Below are 16,036 nucleotides of genomic sequence, written 5' to 3'. Positions count from 1 at the left end.
ATTTCCCCAAATACAGAGTACCTTTGTTGTTATGAGTAGATGGCTAAATCTCATTTTTGTTATTACTATTATAATTTTAATATACAGGTATCATTTCATTTTCCTACATTGTATTGACTGTGTCACTACATTATGGAAAGGAGAGCATGGAAGCCTCTTAGCCCACATTTTTTAAAGTACTTGGTGTGGCTTCTACTCTACATTACATCATATTATCCTGTGTTGGAATTGTATTTGTCAATGTCCTGTTATCATCCATATCATACTGCCTAAAATTGTATTGAAATTAAATCTGACCCTTTAGGAGTCTTGTGCAACATTAAAAAAAAAAAAAGGGTCCTCAACAGTCTTCCTCTTAGATATAATTGAAAAAGAGGCAGGCATCAAAACATGCCGCCGGAGAGCGATCCTGAATCATCCAAACGATGAGCATACAGTGAACATCTTGCACCAAAAAGATGACAATTTTCTGTAGCAGTGTTGTCAAAATGAAAATGTCTAGCTGTCTTGGTGAGAGACCTGGCAGAAAGATACACACACACACACACACACACACACACACACACACATCCCTTGTAGACTCATCCAGCTGATTTTTGCTATCTTATGCTTGAAGTGAAGACTTCAGGGTCTATGAAATTCTTAAGCCATCAGCTGGATTCTACAGAAGGCTCCTCACTGAATTAGGAGAGTGTTAGGAAAGCAGTGAGGGAGAGAGGTAATACTACGCCCAGAGTTGGTGCTCACTGCACACTTGTTGGATGAATGAACCAAGACAAGCACCCAGAACATAAGCAACATTAAATACAACTATGATCCACCACTGTGTTTCTTATCAACTAGTCATCACAAGTTAAATGTAGTCCCAACTCACCAGTGTCTGTACTGACTCCTAGTCCCACTTGTAAGGGACCATCAAACAGACACGCCTTCAGCTGCCTCTCTTGAAGATTCAGTGCACAAGAACAACTTCTTTCCAAAAGCACAGCAGCAGAGGGCCAATGCGTTTGCTCACCTGTCTCATGTGAGTCTACTCTGTATGCAAATTCTCTTTGGGATCTGGAAAAGTCCTGTTTTGGATCTGGAAAAGTCCAGGCATCCGGAATACCCAGCCCCATCTTCCATTCACCTTCTCTGCTCTGCCAAATATAGGGTTTATGTATCAGATAAATGCTAGAGAGCACTGACTTTTTGACCCATGTATGAAAATCTCTAAAGCCAAGAAATCTGGCAAATACAAAGCATCGGTCTGAAAAATCCACACTTTCCTCTGGCACCATTTAAGCTGACAAGTTTATTTGAGACAGGCACACTCACATTTGAAGAGCAGGACTTGCGCTAACCATTCTCACATCACTAGCAAAGTGTGTTCTGAGTCCATATTGCACAGCATGCTTGAAGAAGTGTGGATTTTTCCACATCATTTGGTGACATTTTGCACAGTTTCATTTCTGCTCTGTATTGCTAGACCCTACCTTTTTTTCCCTCGCAAATACTCCACTAATGGGATTCCCTTCAGTATTCAGATTCTTTCCTCTGCTTCAGCATCTATTTGTACTGCGGGTGCACAAATTTGTCATGATGTGCCCCTTAGTCAAAGTCAAGCCTCCTTGATTGAAAGGAAAATGATAGAGGTGCTCCACTGCTGAGGAGAGAGCCAGGGGACCGCGGGCCAGCCCATGAGGGGATGAAGAGATGCGTTAGAATTCCTGGGAGAGGACAATGAGGAAGACTCCAGGGAACGATCGACTAGCTGAAGGTGCCGGTTCCTAACGCCTCCTCCCAAGTCCAGGTGAAAGGCAGCTTTTAAGTGGGAGGGGGTGAAGAAGACAATTGGAACCAAAATTGTTTTGAGCTCACCATTTTTCTAGCTATCAGTTCTGAGGTCACAGTCACTAAAACTGGAAACTTAAAAATGACTTCAAAAAGGCAAACGCTAACTAGATTTCACAGTGGATTTCATTTTACTTGGCTTTACAGAAAGAATGCAGGTATTAAATAGACTGTTTCCTGTATACAATAAGGTTAATTAGTAGTGAGGGATGGAAAATCAGTGTAGACATAACTCTTTTCGACAGGTATCAAAAATAATCCCCTGATCCCTACAGACCCCAGCTGCATTGAAAGAGGAGCAATATAAAAGATTCTTTAAGCACAAAATTTGCAAACATTCTCCAGGTGTCTGCAACACCCGCGCAATAGGCCCTGAGACCCTGTGCATGGGTTTGCTCTGCAAGCCCTTCCGCCGCAGTGACTTAAAGGCGCAGCTACTCACGCTGAATTTTGAGGCGCAGCATAAAGGCTCTCCTTACAAAGCGGCTGGGATCGCAGGCGGAGACAGGAGAACAAAAAGAAGAATATATTGTGGCCTGAATGGGACTTCCCTAAGCTCCTTATCAATAAGGTTAATAAGGGTCTATGCAATTTACTGATCACTAAGATGGAACAAGCCTCCTTGCGCTCCAAATCTCCACGTTGGCGCTGGCTTTTAATACTTTTCACAGCCAATCACATAAAAGCCCCTTTGCCCCACACCCCAGAGAATAAACTCTGGTTCACCATCCTGGCCTGCATAAAATCGTTGGTCCGTTATTACACTTCTACCTGCCCTAGTTAAGCAGATTAACAGTTATTTCCTAGAATTCAATCAATGAGTTTCTTTGTAATTGAAGCTGGAGGACTCAGATATTTCTTTTTTTTTTTAAATGCATTTCTGAAAAACGAATTTCTTTTTTCTCTGGTTTAATTTTGTTATCCTCAATCGTATGCATGATACAAAAAAAAAAAATTCCAAACTTCTATCTCCTCTATAAAATACATGTCATATCAAAAAGGTGACAAGAGGGGGGAAAAGTAATTAGTGAGTTCACAGAGTTCAGTAGAAAAGTTAAAATGGAGTAACACATTACTTTTTATGTTAAGATTTCACAAGACAAATCTTGCCTGTGTTTTAATTGCATGTGACCCTGGCAGTCCTACTCTGAAATGAAGTGCCGTAAAATTAAAGATGACAGACGCTCAAAACAAGTCTTGTGATCTTGATTAGACTACAAAGACCACACTCTCTCTCTGCTGCAACTCAGATATCATGGACTGTTTTATTTGGGGAATTGCTTCATTAATGCCTTCTTTGACTAGACATGTTTATTATTAAAAAAAAATACTGAATATGGTGATATCTTGCATAACTAAATAATTCCCTAAAAGCAAGTTATAAATGAAGAATGTTTAAATACCCCTAAAACCTAATTTTTATAGATGATTACACATGAATATATATATGTGTGTGTGTGTGTGTGTGTGTGTATGGATGTGGGTGAGTAGATGTAGATGTATATATTATATATCCATCTTTGATATGTGTATTACCTATTCTAACCTATGATTCTCTATTATAGCCTGAGAAGCAGAGACGTTAATTTGTCATATTTCCTTATATGTTCCCAGGTCAATTGAATGTGCAGAACTATACATTATCCTATAAAAACCATTTCTGAGAAACCGTCAGAATTTTAAACTTTCTGAGCGTTGTCTAAGTAGAGGATCGGATTTGACTCACACCTATATTTCAAAATGACCACCAGATCATTCAACCTAAGTTACATAAGCCATAGAATAGATGCTTTTACACCTCACTTCTTCCTAGTTCAGCGAAAGCAGGAAATTCAGGGGCAAGTCCTCACGGCATTAGACTGTCAGCTCTCTGTGTTCCCTCAGGCCAGCTCGAGTCCTGCTTTTGTCTCAAGCCCTCTGGGTCAGGGCTTCATCCTTACTATGAGGAGGTCGGATTAGTGTTCGTCTCTAGGACTGCCTACCTTCTAAATCTCTATGATTCTCTTACTTTGTCCGATTTCAAGAACACTATTTTAAATTCATATATTTTGTATTAGGAAACAAAAGGATTTATGCTGGTTATATCAGTGTTCTATCAAAAGGGATATATAGATTCAGCCTAAAATCAAAGATTGGTTTCTAGAGTTCATTTTTTTATTGTGCATCTGTAATTCCAGAAAAGTCTCTATACATATTCTGCTTCCATTTCTTTAAATTTGAAATACATATTGCAATTTCTCTCCTACCTAACATCAGGGCTACTGTGAGAATAAAATATAACATATATTAAACACTGTTTTAAAAATATGTGAAACAAGCCTTCCTAATCAGTAGTGTTTTTAGTATAATTATTCAATCAGTGGTCTTCAGTATACACAAAAGTTTTTTTCACTTGAAAGCCAAATATATAGTCCTTTAACCTGTAATACCGTGTTTTCAAACAGCCTACATACTTGCCTTTAAAATGAAACCTGTGTCCCTGTAGAATTTCTCAAGACTAAGGTCAAAAACCATCAGGTGTGAGATATGTTGTGTCTCTCACATGAGGGATTTAATTCACCAGAAGAAGGAGGGATTACAAATATTGGAAAGCATTTATTAGAATCCAGTTGAACGTCGCGTTGAGAAGTTGTGCTCTGCTAAAAGAACTGGAGTTACATTCCCTGTGTCTCCAACCTGCCTCTGTCTCTGTGTTTATGTGTTTCTCTGCTTCTCTTTGTTTTTTTTCTCTCTGTGCTTCTCCTCTGTCTCTCTCTATTCCTGCACCTCACTCTCACACCCAGGGCAGGCATCTTAACCTAAAATTCATGCTTCCCGGGATCTCTGGGCTGCAACCGATACTTGAACTCTCAGAACTTTCAGGCTCGATTGTGTGCATTTCACTCCACTTAAAGTCTGACGTTTTCCTTATATTTTCAGTGAAGTCTGTGATTTGGGTTTACTGTTCTAGATTTGCTTTCCAACATAACAATGCTATTATCTTACATCTGAATTAAGCTACGAGTGGGTCAAGTCAGATCCTAAGGTCTACCAGGCTCTGAGTAGTCTCCATGGGTTTCTGTCTGCTTGCCTGACAGAACAGGACAGGTTGGGCCTAGGAGTGAAATATAGATCCAACAAAATCAGTTAGTACACGTTGAAAGATGATGATGCAATCCTTAGAGGATCTCCTATTTACAATTGATGAAACTAGTTAATAGAGGTACCCATGAAATCAGGATACTTTGCCTGTTAGTCAATGAAAGATATTTAGGATTTTAAGATAAATCCAGTAGTAACACAAATAGTCCATTCTCACAATGCCCACTTTTAAACTGTGCCAGACACATGTCCTATGCCTGCATGGTACTTCTACACATTAGCTGCCACAAACCAAAGGGAATGTCATTGCTTTTAATAGGATTACATAGAACCCAGTCACAAACAGGAAGACTAGCTTTCGTTGGAGTAACTGGCCAGTAATTTGGATGTTTAACTAAATGATTGGCTGCCAAATTGACAGGTCATCCACACTGAACTAGCCACTATTCCATGAATTTTCATGACCAGGATCACAATGGCTCATTTGCATGTGTGAAATTCTGCTGTGAAGCTGGCTTTTGAACTGGCTAGCTCAGCCAAAGATATGTTTCCCAGTGCCGTGCATTAGTACCCTAGAAATACCATCACATGGGGTAGCATAGACCTTCCCAAATCCTGCTATTAGAACACCATCTACACCTACGACCGCTAATCAGCATAACAACTGGAATGTAAGGGATACAGGGGAAAGTGGATTATTGGGAAACTAAAATTAACACCAAAATGAGCATTTGGATGGGGAAAGAAAAGTTTTAGAGAAGCAATAGAAGTTTGGGGTTTGCCCAGGACAATTACTAACAGCAACTCCCTACCCAGCGAGCACTCAGTGACTATTGAAGCATCATTGTTATGATTATTAACAAGTAGCTGTTAACCACCTATTACAATACAATGGACAGACAGTTTATCGGTTTATGAAACCGATAAACACAAGCCCCAGGAAATAAAACTATTTCCCATAAAGGATTTATGATCTAGTTATGAGCTTCCCTTGTGGCTCAGCTGGTAAATAATCCACCTGCAATGCGGGAGACGTGGGTTCGATCCCTGGGTTGGGAAGATCCCCTGGAGAAGGAAAAGGCTACCCACTCCAGTATTCTGGCCTGGAGAATTCCACGGACTGTATAGTCCATGGGGTCGCAAAGAGTCAGACACGACTGAGCAACTTTCACTTTCACTATAGGTGAAAAAACATGAGGCCAAAAAGTAGAAATTACAGCAAACTGCATTTATTACTGACTTACCATGGACCAGTTATCTTGCAACAAAACTGTGACATAGCAGTATTTTGATGAATATTCCAAAGATGAGGAAATATAATGTAGATATTATCATTGCCTAAAGGAGAAGAGCTAGGAAGAAGTTTTGAACCTGGTATGTCTACCGTTAGAACAAATATTCTTATTTCCTCCACATTAAAAAGTTAAGAAGTCCAAAATATATTTCCTGCCCTGCTGACTCAGATGGTAAAGAATCTGCTTGCAATGCTGGAGACTTGGGTTCAATCCTTGGGTGGGGAAGATCCCTTGGAGAAGGAAATGGCAACCCACTCCAGTATTCTTTCTGGAAGAATCGCCATGGACAGAGAAGCCTGATGGGCTACAGTCCATGTGGTCTCAAAAGAGTCAGAGGTGACTGAGCAACTAACACTTTCACTTTCTCTTTCATAGTAGACAAGCAATATATCTACTAACATAAAATTGAATAACTAAGCAAAGGAACATTTATGTAATGAGGTATTTTGAAGATGTTTACAATCGATGGGGGGACTTCCCTGGTGGTCCAGAGGCTGCAGATAAAATCCCTGGTCAGGGAACTAAGGTCCCACGTGCCGTGGGGCAACTACCTGACACTGCCAAGTAATTAATTAATTAAAGATAAAATAAAATTTATGTGTTTAAATACTATTGACCAGAGAAATTCTGCTAACAGAAAAGATCGAGTTATGAAATCACAGGTACAGTGTGATACCATTGTTGTTATATATATCCTGTAGTGTGTATGTACACACACAGCAGAATATTAGCAATGCTTATCTTTGAGTTGTGAGATTATCAGTAATTAATTTTCTCCCATTGTGCCTGGCACATCCCCAAGTTTTTGCTTGAACATTTGTTACTTTCATAATTAGAAAAAGACCAAATGCAATAAATATGTATAAGTGGTAACCTAAGACTCTATGTAGTAATTGGTACAAACAATAAGATGTGAGGACTTTCAAATGACATCATATTAGAAATCAGGGAGGCTCCAGGATGTCAATGGCTCTGAAAGGAAGGCAGGTGAGGAAAAATGAAGGCCCCAAGGCAAGGATGTAACATAAGCAAAGACCCAAAGACAGAAATTGGGGAAGTTGCCTTTGGGGGATAAGACTACTGTTTGGCTACAAAGGAGAGTTCTAACAGAGGAGGGTTCAGAGCAACCATTGACTTTACATCTTTTGTGGATCTTGTTCTAAAAGGTGGAGCTAAGAAAAACTTGGATGCCTTTATGTGATAACATTTCTAGGACACAAAAGCATAGAGCACCAGACGTGTCCTTTGGCTTAGAAACCCGGTTAGCAAGCCAGCTCACAGTGGAATTTCACACATGAGAAGACAGGTAAGGGCCAAAGTGGGGAATCCCTGAAACGCCAAGCAAGCAAGCTGGACTCTATCCTGAAGGCAGTGGGGAAACTCTGAAGTTTGAAGCAGGGGGTAATGAGAGCAAAAACGTTTTAGTAAAATTAATCTGACAGCACGGGGTAAGTGGATTGGAAGGGAAACAATGACATGTCTCTTGTCATATGCCTCTTCGTGTTGATATATTTTTCCTGTGAGGATTCTTTCTCAGTTGGGATTATAAACTCTTTGAGAAGAAAACCCATGTCTTAGATTCCTTTGTATCTCTAGCATTCCTGAGGATAAAGGAGGCATTAAACAGTGGATAAATTTTCCAGCTTTGGCTTCAGAGTCCTCTGTGGAACTCCCAGCTTCTGAAAGGAGTATCCTTGACCTCTCTTAGCCTCAGTGTGGTCTTGTAAAATGGGAACAGTAACACCCACTTTGTAGGACTGTGGTGAGGATGAAATGAGACAATGAGATTTTGTGTGCAAAGTCCTTGATCAGAACTGTGCTCTCCTTGATAACTCTTGTTCTAGTTATGCCTAAAAGAGTTACCAGGAAAACATTATGGATGAAGAAAATGGTGTTGATGTTTGAGTACGACTCTCTATCTTAGACACTGAGTGGAAGAATATGAGCCAACTATAACTGAGAAGCCAATTATCCTATTGGCAAAGTTGGACACTAGAAAGATTTGAAGGGTAAAGACTGACCCAGTGAAATGGAGACATACAGAGGCCAGCAGGATCTCTGTTTGTAAGCCAGAGTAAATCTGGAGCAAGTTAAAGAGAGATAGCTGGCTGGTCTGGACTTACACTGTGCTGTGTGCGCTCACTCGTGTCTGACCTTTTGCGACCCCATGAACTGTAGCCTGCCAGGCTCCTCTGTCCATGGCATTTTCTAAGCAAAAGTACCGGAATGGGTTTCCATTTCCTACTCCAGGGGATCTTCCTGACCCAGGCATTGAACCCGCATTTCTTGCATCTCCTATATTGGCAGACGGATTCTTTATCACCCTGCCACTTACTGTAATAATTAAGTGATGTCTGTGAGAAGCATGGGCCACCCACAAGAATAAGCAATGATGTCTGGCAGCAGCTCATCCAAAGAAACTTTCCCATTTCTGCTAACAAATATTCACAGTGTAACCTTCCTTCACTGGAGGAGGGCATGGAAACCCACCCCAGTATTCTTGCCTGGAGAATCCCATGGACAGAGGAGCCTGGCGGGCTACAGTCCATGGGGTCACAGAGTTGGACACGACTGAAGTGACTTAGCACAGCCCGGCACACCCTTACCTTCCCAGTGTCTCCTCCTTGCAGTTAGAACAGGCAGACCCCTCCATGGCTGAGAAGAAAATGTCCTGAGCTTGTGGAGACATGACAGATTCTAGTTCTTAGACAGAAAGTGCACAAGATGACTCTGGGGCTTCTCGTTCTGCTGTAAGACAAGAAAGCCACCAGAGACGGGTGTGATTGTGCCAAAAAGACGCAAGAGCCAATCTGAACAGATTCCCACTGACCTAAGATGGGATAACTTGGGCATCAAAATGTGTAATAATGGAAATGGATTTAAAGATATCAAGTATATTTTTAAAAAATCAAGTAAAATAAGAAACAAAAATTCTCTAAAAGTAAATTCTAAAATTCTCTCTAAAACAAGGCATACCTAGAAAATAGAACAGTATTCTGAAAATTGATGTATAAAGGAAGTAAATCAAGTATTCTGACTCTTATATGAGTAATATTTCAGGATAACCAAATAGCTGATGAGAAAAAAAAAATTCACAGGTAAATTGTAGCTAAGAATGCAGAAGGAAAATTTTATACATACACTAGATAGAGGGTATAATAAAGCTCCAAGTAGTCATTGCCTAAATTTAAGTGCCAACATTTTCCTAATCTTTTCTGCTACTTTTTTCCCTTGAGAATTGTAAAGCAAATCCCAGACAGCATCTCATTTCAAGTGTAATATTTTTTTAATAAAAACAGATACCTGAAAAACTACTGTTACACAATTACTGTGTCCAGAAATTATGCTGAAAGTAAAATGAAACTATATCAGATAGAAGTGACTTTTCATTAATTATCTTACCTAACCATCAATCAATTCACAGAACACTTAAGTATAGAAGATAAATCACTTTTTATGAGCAAGACTGGGGGAGGGATTACCATGACTGACCACTACTCTCAAATGGACTTGATACTCAAAAAACAATAGAAACTGCCAGAATTATTTCAATATACCAAAGTCAATAGGCTCTAGTACATTTTAACTTACTTGACAATAGAGAAGAGCTTTATTTACCTTTGTAAGTAAATCTGAGGCCTGATAATGTCTATGCTATTCCCACCATGAAGTAACCATCAAGCATATCTATGAAGGAATAAAAAAGAAAGGCCACAGAAAAGATGTATATAATCCCCCAAAGTTTCCATCCTATGATCTAATCTCTCCTTTCCATTTATATTATTTATTTAAAACTTCTACAAGCAAATCCCTCCCCCAGGTGAGCACAAAAATGACTTACAGAACTGCCATCTATATCCATGAAGTTGATTTTTTGTTTCCATTTGAAATCTTCAAAATCCTAAGGAATGCTTTGAAAAAGCCTGTGGTGTTACACTTAACTGTTTCTATCGCTGTTATTCTGGTCTACATATATATATATATAAATTATATATATATATGTTTTAAAGGCTGACATTCCAAGGAATTGAACAAAATTACATCTCAGCTGTAAATGAAAGAAAACAACCACCTATATATGTTCATGTAAAGTGTTATTTTCCATTGATTCAAGTTTAATTACTATACCTTAGTTTAAAAAATTTTTTTCTATTTCTTGTATTTTTCAGTTTCATGCTACAACTTAAAAAGAAATCACACCCTTCTTGCCTGCCCTCATTATCTCTAACCTATGTTCTTTATCTGCTTTCATTACAAAAACCTCTATTTCCAATCAGCAGTGAAAGACAAAATACATTCTTCCAGAAAAAAGCGTGGTCATGTATTTCTCAGTGTCCTGATATGCTCCAACACGATGGTCTGAATAACAGAATTGTTAACACACAAACTGAGAAAAAGCAGCAACGTACCTGCTCTGAGACACATAGAAAGATATTTTTTCTCTATTTTTTTTTTTTAATGTCATTTTGCCTGAAATACATAAAGTTATCATGGGGGTGAGGGGAGGTAAATGAGACAACCCTTTAAAGTTAAGAAGTTTTGGATTGACACGTGTACACTTCTATATTTAAAATTGATAAACAACAAAGATCTACTCTATAGCACAGGGAACTCTGCTTGATAGTATATAACAACCTAATTGGAAAAAAAATTCGAAAGAGAATAGATACACGAATGCATAAAACTAAATCACTTTGCTATGTACCTGAAATTAACACAATATTGTTAATCAGCTCTACTCCAATATAAAATAAAAAGTTTTTCAAAATTAAATATGGGAATATAACATTAAATAAAATATGAGAATAGAAGGGAAAAATGAAAATGTGCTACTTACAACAGAGAAGATATTGCCCATTTTACATTAAAGGGTGCAGTTGTCCCGATTTGCTTTTCTCACCAGGAAGCAATAAGGCTGATTCATCTTTAAGGGAACATTGGTGAGTGGGAACTGGTACCTAGGTTGGGTATTGGAAGGTGGGCTCCAGCACCCCTAGATGAGCATGGAAATATCAGTGGTGGGGTGTGTGAGTGAGATGAAGGACAGGGTCCCACATGGGAGATGGATGTCAAAACATGTCACTCACTCAAGAAATTTATAGGCAGAAACACTGCTCTAGCTACTTAGAATGATAAAGAAATAATAATAAATAGATCCTGAGAAAACAAATCTTGTCTATTTCACAAGGCTCAGCCTTGATTAGCTCAAATCCAAAGTTTTATGAGTACAATTCTTAGTAGTGCTTATTTATTCCTTCAAATTTCCCCCACTTTCCTTTGATATCTTTTGCCAAACTCTCTTAAGATGTACATATACACTCCCCCATGTACATATATACAAACATATCTGTATTACAGATACACAAATACACACATGTATAGGTGGTGTGTATAACTAAAATAAAATTTCAACTCTGATTTTACCCTGTTTTTCATCCATGAAATTCCAGTTTGTAACAGAGATGGTGACTACTAAATAATATGACTCTCCATCTCATCTCTTAAAGATGAAGCTCAGCTCAGTTTAAATATGTCTTTTATGAAAGGGATAGATTATTGACCAAGTGCATGAATAAAAGGAAGGCAGCTTTTAAATTCAAAGCAAAACTTGAAAACTCTAGAAGTCACAGAGGCATTTTTGGTCAAAAAGAAATAGGTAAAGTTGTAGAAGAGAAAACCCCCAATTTTGGGTCAGATAAATTTAACTCTGACCTCTATCTCCATCGTCTGTTCTGCTGGCTGCATGGTCTGGCACAAGTCATCTCCAAGTTTTAGTCTTCTTGCCTGTAAAACAGGAGTGATAATATCCACCTCAATGAGTTGCTGTGAGCATTGATGAGATACGGTACACAGAGTCCCTAACATGTAGTATGTCCTCAATAAACGACATTTGTTATTTTTGCCACTCTTAAGTCAGGAGGAAAAGAGCCAACCCTGGAGGAACAGAGGAGAGATATTTGAGTCAGTGCACAGATGTTTTCCGTCCTATTTCCACATTCCACACCACTTCAGTCTGACCCAAAAACACAGACGCCAGCCAGAAGGAAGCCCACCCAAGAATCATAAAGATAGATGCCAAATTGAATTAGTTAACCCCTGATTTAAATACAAGGACATTATGTTTTATGAATTAATTCCTTAAGTACCCCACAGACCACAGGTATAGAAAGCCCTTAACTAAGTTTCTTTTTTAATGTTGAAAGTACAGTAATTATAAAGAAAAATATAATAAACAAGCATCAACCCACCCAACTGCAGAATGTTAGCACTTTGTCAGATTTGCCTCAGACTTTTTAAATAAAAGGCATGAAACTTTGCAGATAAAACCGAAGTATTTTTTGTTCCCTGCCGGAGTCCCATTCCTTTCCCATCTCAGAAGTAGCAATGATAATGAATATGGAATGGCTCTGTCCTGAAAGTCAGTGTTTTCTGCTTTTACCAAGTAAGTTGCATATGTAAACAAGAGATGCCTTATGGAGTTTTACATTTTTATACATGGATACACTATGTATTATTCTGAAACTTTTTTACTTTCCTTTTGTTTTTAAGAGCTGGGCCTTCTGATTCATATAGATGTAGTTTACTTATTCAAATGCTATATAGTCATTATTTTTTTAACCAAGGCAATTCTCCTTGAAGAAGGAAAAATTAAACCCAATACTTTTTACTAGAGTCATCAAGATATATGTTTCCCTTTCCAGAATTACTTTATCTCTTGCAGGCATGTCTCCTTGTATTTGTGAATTGCTGATGAATATTACTAACTATTCTTTTATTCAATCTATATTTATTGTGAAACTTGCATGGGAAAGGCACTATTTGAGGTGGTGAGAATACAGAAGAGATGAAATGAAACATGAGTCTCACCCTCAAATAGCTTATTGTCTGCTAGAAGAGACAGACAACACACCATTCTTCAAATAATAAGCAAAATAACCTCAGCTCATAAGAAATTCTCTCAAAAAATGAAAGCAATCATATTATGAGAGTGAGAGGAGTGTGGTAAAATATCTACTTTAATTAGCATGGTATAAGAAGGCTTTCTGAGTAATGGTTACAGTTGAATGGAAATTTCAGGAACAAACAAGAAAGAGATATATGTGATGAGAGCAGGGATGAGCATTCCAGGCAAAAACAACAGCAACAAAATGCATCAATGAGCTCTCTCACTCTGTTTAAGACACAGAAAAGAGAGCAATACTATGGGAATATAATGAAACAGGGAGTGAGTATTATGTGATGATGATGCAAAAAGGAAGGATGAAGTCCTGCGAGGAATTATAAGGAGTTCAGGTTTTCATCTAAGTGATACTGGCAGCCTGCAATCGTAGTAACAAGGGAGCTACATGATCTGATTTCAGGGTTTAACTGATCCTTATAGATTCTGGGTAGAAAATAGATTATAAGCGTGTAAGAATGGGAGCAAGGTGACCAATCAAGACACTGTCTCAGTAGACCAAGAAGAGATAATCACAGTGTGGACAAAGATGGTGGCAGTGGAGATGGAGAAAAGATGAAGACATTTGAAGTATCTTTGGGGGATGTAATTAAAAAAAAATGCATTGGTAGAGTGACACTAGAAGATGAAGGTGAGGGAGGAATCAAGGAGAATTCCCAGGTCTAAGGTGCTAGGTATCAATGCCATTTATTGGAACGAGGAAGATTGGGAAAGAAAATTGTTCAGTCCAGGAAAAGTCAAGACTTCTTTCTTAACAACATTTAGTTTGAGATGACTAGATGCTAATATATACCCGAGTAGATATCTTGAGTAGTCAGTTAGCATTCAAACATCATGGGAGAAGTCAATACCAGAGATATAAGCACGTCCAGTTCCATTCAGTTCAGTCGCTCAGTCGTGTCCGACTCTTTGTGACCCCATGAATCGCAGCACGCCAGGCCTCGCTGTCCATCACCAACTCCCGCAGTTTACTCGAACTCAAGTCCATCGAGTCGGTGATGCCATCCAGCCATCTCACCCTCTGTCGTCCCCTCCTCCTCCTGCCCTCAATCCCTCCCAGCATCAGAGTCTTTTCCAATGAGTCAACTCTTCCCATGAGGTGGCCAAAGTATTGGAGTTTCAGCTTCAGCATCAGTCCTTCCAATGAACACCCAGGACTGATCCCCTTTAGGATGGACTGGTTGGATCTCCTTGCAGTCCAAGGGACTCTCAAGAGTCTTCCCCAACACCACATTTCAAAAGCAACAGTTTTTCAGCACTCAGCTTTCTTCACAGTCCAACTCTCACATCCATACATGTAGGCATCATTTAAAATCATAGGACTAGATGAAGTTACTTAGGGAGAGCAGGCAAATGCAGATAAAACAGTACAGGATGGGTCCTGGGAGGACTCCAATATTTAAAGAAGGAGTAAGAAAAAAAGAACTCATTGAAAAAAGACTGAGAATAAATAACCAAAAAGGTAAGAATCAGTTGAGGCCCCATGGACTATATAGTCCACGGAATTATCTAGGCCAGAATACTGGAATGGATAGACATTCCCTTCTCCAGAGGATCTTCCCAACTCAAGGACTGAACCCAGGTCTCCCACATTGCAGGGAGATTCTTTACCAGCTGAGCCACAAGGGAAGCCCAAGAATACTGGAGTGGGCAGCCTATCCCTTCTCCAGAGGATCTACCCGACCCAAGAATTGAAATGGGGTCTCCTGCATTGCAGGCAGATTCTTTACCAGCTGAGTTATCAGGGAAGCCCAATACTTAGAGAAGGAGTAAGAAAAAAGAACTCACTGAAAAAAAAAAAAAAACTGAGAATGAGTAACCAAAAAGGTGAAAAGGACCCCAGGGGAATCTGTTATCAAGGAAACTAAAGAAAGATGAATTTCATGACAACGGTATCTTTAATGGCGTGGAGAAAAATGAGGCCAGATTGAAGAGCATAGAGAGTGAATAAGAGGTGAAAACATGGACAGATAGAGTACAGATAATTTTTAGAGAAATGATGCTTTGCAGGGTGGCAGAGACATGAAGCACTAGAAGGGACTGTGTGGTCATTAGAGGTTTCTAATAATGTGAGAGAAGAAATTGGTGATGGAGAGAGAGAAGAACTGCAAAAATTAGGTCTCTAGGAAGGTAACAGAGGAGTGCATATATACAGACACATTTATATGTGTGTGTATACACATATGTATATGTATATCACATTATGTATTTTTCTTCATGTTAAAAATAAGACGGATATATGTAGAGTTGGGCTTCTATGTTAGGTGATGGGAATGTAAGGGAGTATATATCTGATTTCTTCAGTTTCTTTTTCAGGGGCTATCAGTGTCATCACTGAGAATGAGGGATTGTGGAGAGCATGTAGGATATTCTAGGCGAGAAGAAATGAAGGAAAATATTTTCAAGGAAGCAGAAAAAGGAGTCTCTAGGGAAATCTCACAGTGTTGAATGTAAGTTCATGAAGGCAAGAAGCTTTGAGTCATTCATTCACTGCTCTATCTCTTACTGAGAGCAGAGTGGGTATTCCATAAAAAACTGTGTTGATGAGGAAAAAAATAAGTAAATAAGTGAATGAAAAGACCAGGAGAAGAGAAGATGAACATTGGGTTAAATCAGGGTTGATTTTGCCACACTAGTGTGATGGGGAAGTGTGAGCAGTGTGGTTGCAAAGCAGTGAGTACAATAATGATCTTTATATCTAGCATGTGTCTAACCTGGATAAACATTTTTTTTTAATGATGATTTCTTTGGCCAGTGAATTGATGTTTTGAAGGAAAAAAATGTTTCTGTCAATGTAATATGTCGAATGAGCCGAAACATAGGAGGTGTGGGCAGAAGGCTGACTAAATTAAGATTTTGGAGATGATGC

The 16,036-nt window shown here is 38.9% G+C and overlaps 1 protein-coding gene across 4 annotated transcripts in view; it reads right to left on the bottom strand.

Annotated features, from left to right (window-relative positions):
* The window catches only part of GTDC1 (glycosyltransferase like domain containing 1), a 571,706-nt gene that overhangs the window by 10,475 nt on the left and 545,195 nt on the right, over positions 1 to 16,036 (bottom strand). For 2 of the 4 annotated variants that reach the window (XR_011490993.1, XR_011490994.1), the window contains exons 12-13: positions 11,922 to 11,993; positions 8,816 to 8,957 (exon numbers count right to left, since the gene is read on the bottom strand). The gene's annotated coding sequence lies outside the window, so the exon portion shown is untranslated. The remainder of the gene's footprint in view (positions 1 to 8,815; positions 8,958 to 11,921; positions 11,994 to 16,036) is intronic. The other 2 variants (XR_011490995.1, XR_011490996.1) reach the window with 2 other exon arrangements.

This window comes from Odocoileus virginianus, chromosome 13 (genome assembly GCF_023699985.2).
Source record: "Odocoileus virginianus isolate 20LAN1187 ecotype Illinois chromosome 13, Ovbor_1.2, whole genome shotgun sequence".
NCBI classification, from domain to species: Eukaryota; Metazoa; Chordata; class Mammalia; order Artiodactyla; family Cervidae; genus Odocoileus; species Odocoileus virginianus.
The sequence above is the reverse complement of the archived record's forward strand: the minus strand, read 5'-3'. Positions and strand labels throughout refer to the sequence as shown.